We start from the raw sequence: 17,579 nt of genomic DNA on the forward strand, positions 1-17,579 counted from the left end.
TAGTTAAATGTAAGTTACTCATTGTGTCTGACTCTCTGAGATCCTATGGATTATAGACCACCAGACTCCTCTGTCCATGGGATTCTCCAGACAAGAATACTGAAGTGGGTAGCCATTCCCTTCTCCAGAGGATCTTCCCGACCCAGGGACTGAACCAAGGTCCCCCACATTGTGGGCAGATTCTTCACCGTCTGAGCCACAGGGAATTTCCATTGATTGGCTATGACAAATCTGTTTAGTCATTGACATACTAATGGACATTTGCTTTCTCTGCAGCCTTTGGTTATGAAAATGAAGCTACTGTGATCATTCACGTACTGGTTTTGTATATATGCTTTCATTATTTATATATGCTTTCACTTCTCCTGGATAAACACCTGGGAGTGGAATGGCTGGTACGTCTCTATTTTTTTTTTAAGAAACTGAAAAAGTTTTCCCCAAGTGGTTGTAACATTTTCCGTTTCCTACCAGCAATGTATGAAGGCTCCAGTCATCTTATATCTACTTAAACACTTGGCATGGTCAGTCATTTTTAATTTTAGCCAGTGTCAAATATGTATACTAGTATCTCACTGTGGTTTCAAAATAATTTGGAGACAAGACTTCACGGGGCCCTGAAGTCCTCCAGCAGGTAGATGAACCAGCATCCCTCACAGCAAGAGATGGCACCTCTTATTATCACCCATGTGACCCTTCCTGACACACCTGGACTTTAATTTGGGTGTTTGAGACAAGTCTTATTCATATGGAATTATCTCACTTTACCTGACTGAAAATTAATTCTGTCCATTTTAAATGACATCTCATTTTAAAGTTAAAACACTAAGTTAACACTCAGAGAAAGGTTGAGGGCCTGCCCAACACCAGTGCTGATCAGAAACTAGTTAATTACAAAGTCATGCTCTTAACCACTACTGTCTCACTCCGGGATATAGTGAGGGGCAAGGAGCCCTGGTGTGCTGCAGTCCATGGGGTCGTAATGAGTCAGACACGACTTAGCAACTAAACAAACACAACAACCTCAACTTGTACATTATGTATCACTTAAGTAAAAAAAAAAAAATGAAGTCACACATAGCGGACTATGAAAGATATTACATGGCTCCCTTCTAAAAGGAAATACTCTGTGTTCTCTATCATTTCCCAATATTCTGTTTTTTTAACGCAACGTATCTCAAAAGGGATAAAAGAAAATTGTTATGTAACAGAAGTGTCAAATATTCACTCTGTGCCTAAAAAGAAGGATTTGATTTTCAGTAATGAAAAAACACTACTTCTATAACCATAAATAAATTAGTTTGAAAAGATGTGGTGATTTCTTCCTAAAGAGAAAAAAAAATCATTTTAATATAGCTTTGCTTTTATGAAAGGGAAATTTTATTTGTGACTGGCCAAAGGAACTATTTTAAACTACTATATCTTTTCCAAGAATGTGGGACTCCATATCCACTTGTACTACAAACTCCCAAGTTTGACCAATGAATGAATCTTGAAATAGTCAGACTATCATCAAACTGTATGAAAATTTCCAGAATGTCAAAACTTCTATGTCACCGTTTCTTATCCAAATCTTAAAGTTTTGTAGCAATAAGTCAGCCAAAGTATTTCCCTACACAGCATTAGGCATGAAATTAGATTTATAAGATGTTTACGTTTGAATCAGTACCAAGCATGTATGTGCACATACATTCACAAAGCTAGTCTTTCATCATGGGCATTGTTCATATTATTAACAAGAGTAGCAATCAACAAGTGTCTCAGGTGGTTCAGTGGTAGAGAATCCACCTTCCAATGCAGGAGGCACAGGAGACCCCGATTCGATCCCTGGGTCAGGAAGATCCCCTGGAGAAGGAAATGGTAACTCCAGTATTCTTGCCTGGAGAATTCCATGGACAGGGGGGCCTGGTGGGCTACAGTCCACAGGGTCGCAAAGAGTCGGACACAACTGAGCACAAGCACCAGGAATCAATATTACAATGCCTTTATAATTTCTAGATCTGAATGCAGAAAGGTTCATACATATACAAAACTACATAAAACATAAATGCAGTTTATTAAACTATTCACATTAATATCCTCATACTACATATAGCAAGATATATTACTATACATTTTTATGATAAAGTAAAAACATAACCACCACTTATGTCAAGAAACAGAGCATCATCAGCACCCTGATAACCCTCCATGTGTCCCTACTGATGACAGTCCCTTCCTTTTTTCAGTAGTAACCATACCTGACTTTAATAACAGTAATCACCTTTTTTTAAAAAAAATTTACATCAGTGAAGTTATACTGTGGTTTTAATCTTTCACTAACTGTTATGTTCATGAGATTCTTCTATTTTCTTCATTTTCATTGCTTTGAAATATCCCTTTGTATGAATAGATCATAATTTGTTTATCCATTCTACTACTGATGAACATTACCAACTTGGGGCTGCTAAGAATAATGCACTCTTGACCTGCATTCTGTAATATATGTATGAATTTCACTTGACTACATACCTAGAAATAAAACTCTTGGGTTTGCATGTCCTCAACTTAACTAGATGTTGAACCATTTTCCAGAGTAGGTGTACCAATTAATAATAAACCTATATTAATGCATGAGAGTGCTCAGAGCTCTAAATGTTTACCAATTCATTCAAGTCTGTTAATGTCAGATTTTTCACTTTTTGTCAGTATGCTTGCTGTGGAAAATTCTGAAAGAGATGGGAAAACCAGACAACCTGACCTGCCTCTTGAGAAATCTGTATACAGGTCAGGAAGAAACAGTTAGAACTAGACATGGAACAACAGACTGGTTCCAAATAGGAAAAGGAGTGCGTCAAGGCTATATATTGTCACCCTGCTTATTTAACTTATATGCAGAGTACATCATGAGAAATGCTGGGCTGAAAGAAACACAAGCTGGAATCAAGAGTGCCGGGAGAAATATCAATAACCTCAGATATGCAGATGACACCACCCTTATGGCAGAAAGTGAAGAACTAAAAAGCCTCTTGATGAAAGTGAAAGAAGAGAGTGAAAAAGTTGGCTTAAACCTCAACATTCGGAAAACTAAGATCGTGGCATCTGGTCCCATCACTTCATGAAAAATAGATGGGGAAACAGTGTAAGACTTTATTTTAGGGGGCTCCAAAATCATTGCAGAGGATAACTGCAGCCATGAAATTAAAAGATGCTTACTCCTTGGAAGAAAAGTTATGACCAACCTAGATAGCATATTAAAAAGCAGAGACATTACTTTGCCAACAAAGGTCCATCTAGTCAAGGCTATAGTTTTTCCAGCAGTCATGTATGGATGTGAGAGTTGGACTATAAAGAAAGCTGAGCACCGAAGAATTGATGCTTTTGAATTGTGGTGTTGGAGAAGACTCTTGAGAGTCCCTTGGACTGCAAGGAGATCCAACCAGTCCATCCTAAAGGAGATCAGTCCTGGGTGTTCATTGGAAGGACTGATGCTGAAGCTGAAACTTCAATACTTTGGCCACCTGATGAGAAGAGCTGACTCATTTGAAAAGACCTTGATGTTGGGAAAGATTAAAGGCAGGAGGAGAAGGGGACGACAGAGGATGAGATGGTTGGATGACATCACCGACTCAATGTACATGAGTTTGAGTAAACTCCCAGAGTTGGTGATGGACAGGAAGGCCTGGCGTGCTGCTGTTCATGGGGTCACAAAGAGTAGAACATGACTGTGGGACTGAACTGAACTGAACTGAACTTGCTGTGTAATGAAATCTCACTTGATCTTAATTTGCATTTCCTTGATTAATAATGGCATAGATTATCATTTCATGTTTCCTCACCACTACAAGTCCTTTGCCCATTTTTATAGTCAGTGGCCTGCATTTTTAAAAATCTATTGCAGGTATTTTTATTTTTTTATTTTTTTAAATAAATTTATTTATTTTAGTTGGGGGCTAATTACTTTACAATATTGTAATAGTTTTTGCCATATATTGACATGAATCAGCCATGGGTTTACATGTGTTCCCCTTCCTGGACCCCCCACCCACCTCCCTCCCCATCCCATCCCTCTGGGTCATCCCATTGCCCCGGCCCTGAGCCCTTGTCTCATGCATCGAACATGGAATGGTGTTCTGCTTCACATATGATAATATACATGTTTCAGTGCTATTCTCCCAGAACGTCCCACCCTCACCTTCTCCCTCAGAGTCCATAAAATTGTTCTATGCATCTGTGTCTCTTATTCTGTCTCGCATATAGGGTTATCGTTACCATCTTTCAGATTCCATATATATGCATTAGTATACTGTATTGTTGTTTTTCTTTCTGGCTTACTTCACTCTGTATAATGGGCTCCAGTTTCATCCATCTCAGTAGAACCGATTCAAATGTATTTTTTTAATGGCTGAGTAATATTCCATTGTGTATATGTACCACAGCTTCCTTATCCATTCGTCTGCTGATGGACATCTAGGTTGCTTCCATGTCCTGGCTATTGTAAACAGTGCTGCGATGAACACTGGGGTACACGCGTCTCTTTCAATTCTGGTTTCCTCGGTGTATATGCCCAGCAGTGGGATTGCTGGGTCATATGGCAGTTCTATTCCCAGTTTTTTAAGGAATCTCCACACTCTTCTCCATAGTGGCTGTACTAGTTTGCATTCCCACCAACAGTGTAAGAGGGTTGCCTTTTCTCCACACCCTCTCCAGCATTTATTGCTTGTAGACTTTTCGATAGCAGCCATTCTGACTGGTGTGAAATGATATCGCATTGTGGTTTTGATTTGCATTTCTCTAATAATGAGTGATGTTGAGCATCTTTTCATGTGTTTGTTAGCCATCTGTATTTCTTCTTTGGAGAAATGTCTGTTTAGTTCTTTGGCCCATTTTTTGATTGGGTCGTTTATTTTTCTGGAATTCAGCTGCAGAAGTTGCTTGTATATTTTTGAGATTAATTGTTTGTCTGTTGCTTCGTTTGCTATTATTTTCTCCCATTCTGAAGGCTGTCTTTTCACCTTGCTTACAGTTTCCTTTGTTGTGCAAAAGCTTTTAATTTTAATTAGGTCCCATTTGTTTATTTTTGCTTTTATTTCCAATATTCTGGGAGGTGGGTCATGGAGGATCCTGCTGTGATTTATGTCGGAGAGTGTTTTGCCTATGTTTTCCTCTAGGAGTTTTACAGTTTCTGGTCTTACGTTTAGATCTTTAATCCATTTTGAGTTTATTTTTGTGTATGGTGTTAGGAAGTGTTCTAGTTTCATTCTTTTACAAGTGGTTGACCAGTTTTCCCAGCACCACTTGTTAAAGAGATTGTCTTTTCTCCATTGTATATTCTTGCCTCCTTTGTTGAAGATAAGGTGTCCATATGTGCGTGGGTTTATCTCTGGGCTTTCTATTTTGTTCCATTGATCTATATTTCTATCTTTGTGCCAGTACCATACTGTCTTGATGACTGTGGCTTTGTAGTAGAGCCTGAAGTCAGGCAGGTTGATTTCTCCAGTTCCATTCTTCTTCCTCAAGATTGCTTTGGCTATTCGAGGTTTCTTATATTTCCATACAAATTGTGAGATGACTTGTTCTAGTTCTGTGAAAAATACCATTGGTAGCTTGATAGGGATTGCATTGAATCTATAGATTGCTTTGGGTAGTATACTCATTTTCACTATATTAATTCTTCCAATCCATGAACACGGTATATTTCTCCATCTGTTTGTGTCCTCTTTGATTTCTTTCATCAGTGTTTTATAGTTTTCTATATATAAGTCTTTTGTTTCTTTAGGTAGATATATTCCTAAGTATTTTATTCTTTTTGTTGCAATGGTGAATGGTATTGTTTCCTTAATTTCTCTTTCTGTTTTCTCATTATTGGAGTATAGGAATGCAAGGGATTTCTGTGTGTTAATTTTATATCCTGCAACTTTACTATATTCATTGATCAACTCTAGTAATTTTCTAGTAGAGTCTTTAGGGTTTTCTATGTAGAGGATCATGTCATCTGCAAACAGTGAGAGTTTTACTTCTTCTTTTCCTATCTATATTCCTTTTATTTCTTTTTCCGCTCTGATTGCTGTGGCCAAAACTTCCAAAACTATGTTGAATAGTAGTGGTGAAAGTGGGCATCCTTGCCTTGTTCCTGACTTTAGGGGAAATGCTTTCAATTTTTCACCATTGAGGATAATGTTTGCTGTGGGTTTGTCATATATAGCTTTTATTATGTTGAGATATGTTCCTTCTATTCCTGCTTTCTGGAGGGTTTTTATCATAAATGGATGCTGAATTTTGTCAAAGGCTTTTTCTGCATCTATTGAGATAACCATATGGTTTTTTTCTTTCAATTTGTTAATGTGGTGTATTACATTGATTGATTTGCGGATGTTAAAAAAACCTTGCATTCCTGGGATAAAGCCCACTTGGTCATGATGTATGATCTTTTTAATATGATGTTGGATTCTGTTTGCTAGAATTTTATTAAGGATTTTTGCATCTATGTTCATCAGCGATATTGGCCTGTAGTTTTCCTTTTTTGTGACATCTTTCTCTGGTTTTGGAATTAGGGTGATGGTGGCCTCATAGAATGAGTTTGGAAGTTTACCATCTTCTGCAATTTTCTGGAAGAGTTTGAGTAGGACAGGTGTCAGCTCTTCTCTAAATTTTTGGTAGAATTCCGCTGTGAAGCCGTCTGGTCCTGGGCTTTTGTTTGCTGGAAGATTTCTGATTACAGTTTCGATTTCCGTGCTTGTGATGGGTCTGTTAAGATCTTCTATTTCTTCCTGGTTCAGTTTTGGAAAGTTATACTTTTCTAAGAATTTGTCCATTTCTTCCAAGTTGTCCATTTTATTGGCATATAGCTGTTGGTAGTAGTCTCTTATGATCCTTTGTATTTCTGTGGAGTCTGTTGTGATCTCTCCATTTTCATTTCTAATTTTGTTGATCTGATTCTTCTCCCTTTGTTTCTTGATGAGTCTGGCTAATGGCTTGTCAATTTTGTTTATCTTCTCGAAAAACCAGCTTTTAGTTTTGTTGATTTTTGCTATGGTCTCTTTTGTTTCTTTTGCATTTATTTCTGCCCTAATTTTTAAGATTTCTTTCCTTCTACTGACCCTGGGGTTTTTCATTTCTTCCTTCTCTAGTTGCTTTAGGTGTAGAGTTAGTTGATTTATTTGATTTTTTTCTTGTTTCTTGAGGTACGCCTGTATTGCTATGAACCTTCCCCTTAGTATTGCTTTTACAGTGTCCCATAGGTTTTGGGTTGTTGTGTTTTCATTTTCATTCGTTTCTATGCATAATTTGATTTCTTTTTTGATTTCTTCTGTGATTTGTTGGTTATTCAGAAGCGTGTTGTTTAGCCTCCATATGTTGGAATTTTTAATAGTTTTTTTCCTGTAATTGAGGTCTAATCTTACTGCATTGTGGTCAGAGAAGATGGCTGGGATGATTTCAATTTTTTTGAATTTACCAAGGCTAGATTTATGGCCAAGGATGTGATCTATCCTGGAGAAAGTTCCATGTGCACTTGAGAAAAAGGTAAAATTGATTGTTTTGGGGTGGAAAGTCCTGTAAATATCAATTAAATCTAATTTGTCTATTGTATCATTTAAAGTTTGTGTTTCCTTGTTAATTTTCTGTTTAGTTGATCTATCCATATGCATGAGTGGAGTATTAAAGTCTCCCACTATTATTGTGTTATTGTTAATTTCCCCTTTCATACTTGTTAGTATTTGCCTTATATATTGTGGTGCTCCTATGTTGGGTGCATATATATTTATGATTGTTATGTCTTCTTCTTGGATTGATCCTTTGATCTTTATGTAGTGTCCTTCTTTGTCCCTTTTCACATCCTTTATTTTAAAGTCTATTTTATCTGAAATGAGTATTGCGACTCCTGCTTTCTTTTGGTCTCCCTTTGCATGAAATATGTTTTTCCATCCCTTCACTTTCAGCCTGTGTGTGTCCCTAGTTTTGAGGTGGGTCTCTTGTAGACAGCATATATAGGGGTCTTGTTTTTGTATCCATTCAGCAAGGCTTTGTCTTTTGGTTGGGGCATTCAACCCATTTACATTTAAGGTAATTATTGATAAGTATGATCCCGTTGCCATTTACTTTGTTGTTTTGAGTTCGTGTTGAAACATCCTTTCTGTGTTTCCTGTTTAGAGAAGATCCTTTAGCATTTGTTGGAGAGCTGGTTTGGTGGTGCTGAATTCCCTCAGCTCTTGCTTGTCTGTAAAGCTTTTGAATTCTCCTTCATATCTGAATGAGATCCTTGCTGGGTACAGTAATCTGGGTTGTAGATTATTCTCTTTCATTACTTTAAGTATGTCCTGCCATTCCCTTCTAGCCTGAAGGGTTTCTATTGAAAGATCAGCTGTTATCCTTATGGGGATCCCCTTGTGTGTTATTTGTTGTTTTTCCCTTGCTGCTTTTAATATTTGTTCTTTGTGTTTGATCTTTGTTAATTTGATTAATATGTGTCTTGGGGTGTTTCGCCTTGGGTTTACCCTGTTTGGAACTCTCTGGGTTTCTTGGACTTCTGTGACTATTTCTTTCCTCATTTTAGGGAAATTTTCAACTATTATCTCCTCGAGTATTTTTTCATGGCCTTTCCTTTTATCTTCTTCTTCTGGGACTCCTATGATTCGAATGTTGGGGCGTTTCATATTGTCCCAGAGGTCCCTGAGGTTTTCCTCATTTCTGATTCTTTTTTCTTTTTTCCTCTCTGCTTCGTTTATTTCCATCATTCTATCTTCTATCTCACTTATCCTATCTTCTGCCTCCGTTATTCTACTGTTGGTTCCCTCCAGAGTGTCTTTTATCTCCTTTATTTCATTATTCATTCTATATTGACTCCTTTTTATTTCTTCTAAGTCCTTGATAAACATTTCTTGCATCTTCTCAATTTTTGTCTCCAGGCTATTTATCTGTAACTCCATTTTGCTTTCAAGATTTTGGATCATTTTTATTATCATTATTCTAAATTCTTTTTCAGATAGATTCCCTATCTCCTCCTCTTTTGTTTGGTTTTGTGGGCATTTCTCATTTTCCTTTACTTGCTGAGTATTTCTCTGCCTTTTCATCTTGTTTAGATTGCTGTGTTAGGCGTGGCCCTTCTGTATTCTGGTAGTATGAAGTTCCTCTTTATTGTGGAGGTTCCTCACTGAGGTTGGGGTTGGACAGGTGGCTTGTCAAGGCTTCCTGGTTGGGGGAGCTTGTGTCGGTGTTCTGGTGGGTGGAGCTGGATTTCTGCTCTCTAGAGTGCAATGGAGTGACCAGTATTAATTTTTGAGATGTCTATGGATTTGGTGTGTCTCTGGGCAGCCTGTATATTGATGCTCAGGTCTATGTTCCTGCATTGCTGGAGAATTTGCGTGGTATGTCTTGCTCTGGAACTTATTGGCTCTTGGGTGGAGCTTGGTTTCAGTGTATATGTGGAGGCTATTGGATGGTCTCTTATTAATTAATGTTTCCCCTGGCTTTCAGTCTTATTCTTGCAGTAGCTTCAAGACTTCTCCTTCCATACAGCATCAATAATAAAACTTTTAGGTTAATGGTGAAAAGATTCTCCACAGTGAGGGATACCCAGAAAGGTTCACTGAGTTACATGGAGAGATGAGGTGGGGGGGGAGTTGAGGTGACCAGGAGGGGAAGAGGGGAATTCAAATGTGGAGAGAGCAATCTAGCCAGTAAGCACTTCCCTCTGTGCTTTCCACAGTTTGGAACCCTCAGAGTGGTTCACAGAAATACATAGAGAGGGGGGAGGAAGGTAATAGAGGTGAGCATGAGTAGAAAGGGAGGAATCAAGAGGGGAGAGAGAGATCTGGGCAGTATCCTGTTCCTGAAGTGTTCTCCGGTACCCAGATCACCCTCAGAGATTCACAGAATTGGGTTGAGAAGAGAAGGAGGAGGGTGGGAGATAGAGGTTCCCTGGGGGAGAAGAAAGAGCATCAATAGGGGGAGAGAGTAATCAGGCCAGTGATCACACTCCTGAGTAAAACTGGGTCCTAAAGATTGGGTTCTTAAATGTACAAAATTGATATCAAATATGTAAATAAAGATTAAAAATCTAGAGTAGAGGTTAGACTCTTATAAAACTTACAATATAAAAAAAAAGAAAAAAAGGAAACAGTGTAAAAAGAAAAAAAACAGTAAAACAGTAAAAAAAAAGAAACAGTAAAAAAAAGTAAAACAGGAAAAAAATAGTAAAAAAAGAAAACACAAAAGGTATAAGATATATGTATGTAGTTTGCTTCAAAAATAGGGTTTTTTTTTTTGCAAGTTAATAGTGGGTTATGAAAATGAAAGTTAAAGGTGTAATAGAGGACTTGAAGAAAAAGGAAAGAAGAGAAAAAAAAATTTTTTAATTAAAAAAAAAAAAATAATAATAGTAAAAAAAAATATATATCCCGGACTTTCTCTGGAGCTGTTGTGAGCAGTGTGGGGTCTGCTCAGTTTCAGATAGATCCTTATTCCTGCTTATACTTTTCAAGATCTATAGGTCCTTTTCAATGCAGTCGGTATTAACTACAGGGATTTTAATCTGTTGGCCTGTCCCTTCCAAAGCGCTTCCCTCTGTTTATTTGCCTTCTGTTTGGAGATCTCTTCAGTATCTAATTTCCGCCCTGCAACAAAGCGGTGGAGGTGGTCTCTTTAGGTTCGCTTGTTCAATCGTGCTGTGGGGAGGAAGGAACATTGCAAATCTGGCGCGTGTGTGGTGAGCTCGCAGTGTCTCGGCCGCACTGGGTTCGCCCCCGCTCACGGCGTGTGTGCTTTCCCCGTCTACCCTGCTCAGGCTTCAGGTTACTCGGCCGGCCGGGGAGTGGGCCCTGAGATGCGTGCACTTCCCAGGTCTAAGCCGCTCAGGTTCAGGCTCCCGGTTACTCCACAAAGGCGCAGACTCGGTTTCGCCCGCGGCTTGTGCCTTTCCCGGTTGGAGCTGCTCAGGCGGCCAGGAGTTTGGCGAGCGCGCTCCCCCCTGTTGGGGCGGTGCGGCTTATCACCTCCCTGGTCCCCGCCTCGGTTTACGGGCACGCCCGGCTCCGGTGTGCTTTGTGTCGGTTCTGGGGAGCTGGTCTCTGGCTGCGACCCTCCCGGCGGCTGTTGACCCTCCGGGATCTCAGGCAGTCTTTGCTTAGAAACTGGGAGCCTGTTTGCAGTTTGGTAGGGGGTGCCCTCTCTGGGGCCGAGTTTGCCCCTTTCCGGCTCTGGCGGGCCCCGCCTGCCTGCTGTGTCTGGCGGAGGATGGGGCGGTCCGCAGCCGGCTAGCTCTCCTCTGGTATCGCTCAGTCTTTTGTTCTGTGAGCGGGCCGGCAGTGCCTTAGAGTTGGGCTTTTCGCGGGATAGTTCTCTCTCTCTGGCTGTCCCACAGTTTAGGTTACTATCTCACGTTAGCTCCCTCAGATTGCCCTCAGGGCACTCGGGCCCGGTCCTTACCCTAGGCAGTGCCGCCCGCTCCTCTCCATTCAGCCCCCACTTGCTGGTGGCGGATGATGCGAGCATCTGGGGTTCTTTGCTGGGAGTTGCTTTAGGCACGTAATCTGTGGGTTTTATTTATTTTTTCCTCCCAGTTACGTTGCCCTCCGAGATAAGAAATCTTCCCCCACACCCGCCGGTGAGAGGGTTTCCTGGTGCTTGGAAATTTCTCCTCTTTTACGACTCCCTCCCCGGGACGGGTCTCCGTCCCTAACTCTTTTGTCTCTCTTTTTATCTTTTATAATTTCTCCTACCTCTTTTGAAGATAATGCGCTGTCTTTGTGGAAGCCTGACGTCCTCTGCCAGCCTTCAGAAGCAGTTTTGTGAAGTTTGGTCAGCGTTCAGATGTTCTTTCGATAAATTTGTGGAGGAGAGAGTGGTCTCCCTGTCCTATTCCTCCACCATCTTAGCCCCGCCCCCCTTGCAGATATTTTTAAAATCTACTTTTTATATGTCTTAGATATTAATATGTTGGCAAATATAATCTATTCTTACATCTTTTTATGATGTTTTTTGATGAACCAAAGTTGTGATTTTAATATGGTTAAATTTATCAAATAGCTTCCCTTATGGCTAGTGCTTTTTATATCTTAAGCAACACTTCTCAAACCAAAGATCATAATAATACTATCTATGTGAAGTTTTGTAGTTTTGTTTTCACATTTAGGCCTGTAATCTACTTAGAATTTATTTTTTTTCACTCCTCGTATAATATTTTAGATTTTCTTTTAAACTTATTTTTATTGAAGAATAATTTATTTATATTATATTCATTTCAGGCATACTGCATGGTGAGTCGATATTTTTATGGACTATACTTTTAGACTATACTTCATTTAAACCACTGTATACAAAACAGATAACAAATAAGGACCTACTGTATAGCACAAGAAGTCTACTCAGTACTCTTCAATGACTTATGTGGGAAAAGACTCTAAAAAAGAGTGGATATGTGTATATGTACAACTGAATCACTTTGCTGTACACCTGAAACTAACCCTGCCTACATATGTGCTCAGTCATGTCCAACTCTTTGCAATCCCATGGACTGTGGCCCTCCATACTCCTCTACCCAAATGAATTTTCCAAGCAAGAATAGTGAAGTGGGTTGCCATTTCCTACTCCAGGGGATCTTACTGATCAAGGATGGAACTCATGTCTTCTGCATTGGTAGGCGATTCTTTACCACTGAGCCACCTGGGAAGCCCACACTTGAAACTAAAAAACATTATAAATCAACTATACTCAAATAAAAATTCAAAAAATGAAATACCAACTTTCTAAAGTAAAAAATAGAGTTATTACAAAATAATGACTATATTTCCTTGTGTTGTACAACATATGCTTATTGCTTTTTAAAAAATTTAGTTATTTTTTATTGAAGGATAATTGCTTTACAGAACTGTGTTGTTTTCTGTCAAACCTCAACATTAATAAGCCTAAGATGTCCTTTTCATTATAGGGGACTGGAATGCAAAAGTAGGAAGTCAAGAAACACCTGGCGTAACAGGCAAGTTTGGCCTTGGAGTACAGAATGAAGCAGGGCAAAGGCTAATAGAGTTTTGCCACGAGAACGCACTGGTAATAGCAAACACCCTATTCCAACAACACAAGAGAAGACTCTACATGTGGACATCACCAGATGGTCAACACCGAAATCAGATTGATTATATTCTTTGCAGCCAAAGATGGAGAAGCTCTATACAGTCAGCAAAAACAAGACCAGGAGCAGACTGTGGCTCGGATCGTGAACTGCTTATTGCCAAATTCAGACTTAAATTGAAGAAAGTAGGGAAAACCACTAGACCATTCAGGTATGGCCTAGATCAAATCCCTTATGAGTATACAGTGGAAGTGACAAATAGATTTAAGGGACTAGACCTGATAGACAGAGTGCCTGATGAACTATGGACAGAGGTTCGTGACATTGTACAGGAGACAGGGATCAAGAAAATCCCCATGGAAAACAAATGCAAAAAACCAAAATGGCTGTCTGAGGAGGCCTTACAGATAGCTGGGAAGAGAAGAGAAGCGAAAAGCAAAGGAGAAAAGCAAAGATATTCCCATTTGAATGCAGAGTTCCAAAGAATAGCAAGGAGAGATAAGAAAGCCTTCCTCAGCAATCAGTGCAAAGAAATAGAGGAAAACAACAGATTGGGAAAGACTAGAGATCTCTTCAAGAAAATGAGAGATACCAAAGGAACATTTCATGCAACGATAGGCTCGATAAAGGAAAGAAATGGTATGGACCTAACAGAAGCAGAAGATATTAAGAAGAGGTGGCAAGAATACACAGAAGAACTGTACAAAAAAGATCTTCACGACCCAGATAATCACGATGGTGTGATCACTTACCTAGAGCCAGACATCCTGGAATGTGAAGTCAAGTGGGCCTTAGAAAGCATCACCACGAACAAAGGTAGTGGAGGTGATGGAATTCCAGTTGAGCTATTTCAAATCCTCAAAGGTGATGCTGTGAAAGTGCTGCACTCGATATGCCAGCAAATCTGGAAAACTCAGCAGTGGCCACAGGACTGGAAGAGGTCAGTCTTCGTTCCAATCCCAAAGAAAGGCAATGCCAAAGAATGCTCAAACTACCACACAATTGCACTCATCTCACACGCTAGTAAAGTAATGCTCAAAATTCTCCAAGCCAGGCTTCAGCAATACGTGAACTGTGAACTTCCAGGTGTTCAAGCTGGTTTTAGAAAAGGCAGAGGAACCAGAGATCAAATTGCCAACATCCGCTGGATCATCGAAAAAGCAAGAGAGTTCCAGAAAAACATCTATTTCTGCTTTATTGACTATGCCAAAGCCTTTGACTGTGTGGATCACAATAAACTGTGGACAATTCTGAAAGAGATGGGAATACCAGACCATCTGACCTGTCTCTTGAGAAACCTGTATGCAGGTCAGGAAGCAACAGTTAGAACTGGACATGGAACAACAGACTGGTTCAAAATAGGAAAAGGAATACATCATGGCTGTATATTGTCACCCTGCTTATTTAACTTATATGCAGAGTACATCATGAGAAATGCTGGGCTGGAAGAAACACAAGCTGGAATCAAGATTGCTGGGAGAAATATCAATAACCTCAGATATGCGGATGACACCACCCTTATGGCAGAAAGTGAAGAAGAACTAAAGAGCCTCTTGATGAAGGTGAAAGAGGAGAGTGAAAAAGCTGGCTTAAAGCTCAACATTCAGAAAACTAAGATCATGGCATCTGGTCCCATCACTTCATGGGAAATAGATGGGGAAACAGTGGAAACAGTGTCAGACTTTATTTTTTTGGGCTCCAGAATCACTGCTGATGGTGATTGCAGCCATGAAATTAAAAAACGCTTACTCCTTGGAAGGAAGGTTATGGCCAACCTAGATAGCATATTGAAAAGCAGAGACATTACTTTGCCAATAAAAGTACGTCTAGTCAAGGCTATGGTTTTTCCAGTGGTCATGTATGGATGTGAGAGTTGGACGGTGGAGAAAGCTGAGCGCCGAAGAATTGATGCTTTTGAACTGTGGTATTGGAGAAGACTCTTGAGAGTACGTTGGACTGCAGGGAGATCCAATCAATCCATCCTAAAAGAGATCAATCCTGGGTGTTCATTGGAAGGACTGATGTTGAAGCTGAAACTCCAATCCTTTGGCCACCTCATGTGAAGGGTGGACTCATTGGAAAAGACCCTAATGCTGGGTAGGATTGGGGGCGGGAGGTGAAGGGGACAACAGAGGATGAGATGGTTGGATGGCATCACTGACTCGATGGACATGGGTTTGGGTAGACTCCGGGAGTTGGTGATGGACAGAGAGGCCTGGCGTGCTGCAATTCATGGGGTCGCAAAGAGTCGGACACAACTGAGTGACTGAACTGAACTAACTGATACATATATCCCCTCCCCTTTGAAACTCCCTCCCATCTTCCTCCCCATTGTATCTCTCTAGGTTGATACAGAGCCCCTGTTTGAGTTTCCTGAGCCATACAGCAAATTCCCACTGGCTATCTATTTTACATATGGTAATATAAGTTTCCATGTTACTCTCTCCATACATCTTACCCTCTCCTCCCCTCTCCCCAGGTCCATAAGTCTATTCTCTCTGTCTGTTTCTCCATTGTTGCCTTGTAAATAAATTCTTAGGTACATTTTTCTAGATTCCATATATATGCATTAGAATTATGATATTTATCTTTCTGTTTCTGACTTACTTCACTCTGTATAGTAGGTTCTAGCTTCATCCACCTGATCAGAACTGACTCAAAGGCGTTCCTTTTTATGGCTGAGTAATATTCCATTGTGTATGTGTACCACAACTTCTTTATCCATTCATCCGTTGATGGACGTCTTCCATGTTCTAGCTTGCTAGAACATCTAGGTTGCTTCCATGTTCTAGCTATTGTAAATAGTGCTGCAATATACAATGGGATACATGTGTCTTTTTCAATTTTGGTTTCCTTGGGGTATATGCCTAGGAGTGGGATGGCTGGGTCATATGGTGGCTTTATTCCTAGTTTTTTAAGGAATTTCCTCTCCATCTTCCATAGTGGCTGTATCAATTTACATTCCCACCAACAGTGCATGAGCATTCCCTTATCTCCACACCCTCTCCAGCAATTATTGTTTGTTGACTTTTTAATGACAGCCATTCTGACTGGTGTGAGGTGATATCTCACTGTGGTTTTGATTTGCATTTCTCTAATAATGAGTGATGTTGAGCATCTTTTCATGTGTTTGTTAGCCATCTGTATGTCCTCTTTGGAGAAATGTCTGTTTAGGTCTTTTTCCCACTATTTGATTGGGTAGTTTGTTTTTCTGGTATAGAGTGAAATGAGCTGCTTTTATATTCCGGAAATTAATCCTTTGTCAGTTGTTTCATTTGTTATTATTTTCTCCCATTCTGAGGGCTGTCTTTTCACCTTGCTTATAGTTTCCTTTGCTGTGCAAAAGCTTTTAAGTTTAATCAGGTCCCACTTGTTTATTTTTGCTTTTATTTCCATTACTCTAGGAGGTGGGTCATAAAGGATCTTGCTTTGATGTATGTCATCAAGTGTTCTGCCTATGTTTTCCTCTAAGACTTTTATAGTTTCTGATCTTACACTTAGGTCTTTAATCCATTTTGAGTTTATCTTTGCGTATGGTGTTAGGAAGTGTTCTAATTTTATTCTTTTACATGGAACAGTCCAGTTTTCCCAGCACCATTTACTGAAGAGGCTGTCTTTGCCCCATTGTATATTCTTGCCTCCTTTGTTAAAAATAAGCTATCCATAGGTACATGGGTTTATTTCTGGGCTTTTATTTTTTTTTTTTTTATAAATTTATTTATTTTAGTTGGGGGCTAATTACTTTACAATATTGTAATAGTTTTTGCCATACATTGACAAGAATCAGCCATGGGTTTACATGTGTTCCCCTTCCCGAACCCCCCACCCACCTCCCTCCCCCTCTCATCCTTCTGGATCATCCCATTGCCCCGGCCCTGAGCCCTTGTCACATGCATCGAACATGGAATGGTGCTCTGTTTCACATATGACAATACACATGTCTCAATGCCATTCTCCCAGAACGTCCCACCCTCACCTTCTCCCTCAGAATCCATAAAATTGTTCCATGCATCTGTGTCTCTTATTCTGTCTCGCATATAGGGTTATCGTTACCATCTTTCAGATTCCATATATATGCATTAGTATACTGTATTGTTGTTTTTCTTTCTGGCTTACTTCACTCTGTATAATGGGCTCCAGTTTCATCCATCTCAGTAGAACCGGTTCAAATGTATTTTTTTTAATGGCTGAGTAATATTCCATTGTGTATATGTACCACAGCTTCCTTATCCATTCATCTGCTGATGGACATCTAGGTTGCTTCCATGTCCTGGCTATTGTAAACAGTGCTGCGATGAACATTGGGGTACACGCATCTCTTTCAATTCTGGTTTCCTCGGTGTATATGCCCAGCAGTGGGATTGCTGGGTCATATGGCAGTTCTATTCCCAGTTTTTTAAGGAATCTCCACACTCTTCTCCATAGTGGCTGTACTAGTTTGCATTCCCACCAACAGTGTAAGAGGGTTCCCTTTTCTCCACACCCTCTCCAGCATTTATTGCTTGTAGACTTTTGGATAGCAGCCATTCTGACTGGT

The 17,579-nt window shown here is 39.9% G+C and overlaps 1 protein-coding gene across 6 annotated transcripts in view; it reads right to left on the minus strand.

Annotated features, from left to right (window-relative positions):
• The window catches only part of MSRA (methionine sulfoxide reductase A), a 389,493-nt gene that overhangs the window by 110,172 nt on the left and 261,742 nt on the right, over window positions 1-17,579 (minus strand). The window lies entirely within an intron of this gene.

This window comes from Giraffa tippelskirchi, chromosome 1 (assembly GCF_054371585.1).
Source record: "Giraffa tippelskirchi isolate mGirTip1 chromosome 1, T2T-mGirTip1v1.2.pri, whole genome shotgun sequence".
In the NCBI taxonomy this organism is placed as follows: Eukaryota; Metazoa; Chordata; class Mammalia; order Artiodactyla; family Giraffidae; genus Giraffa; species Giraffa tippelskirchi.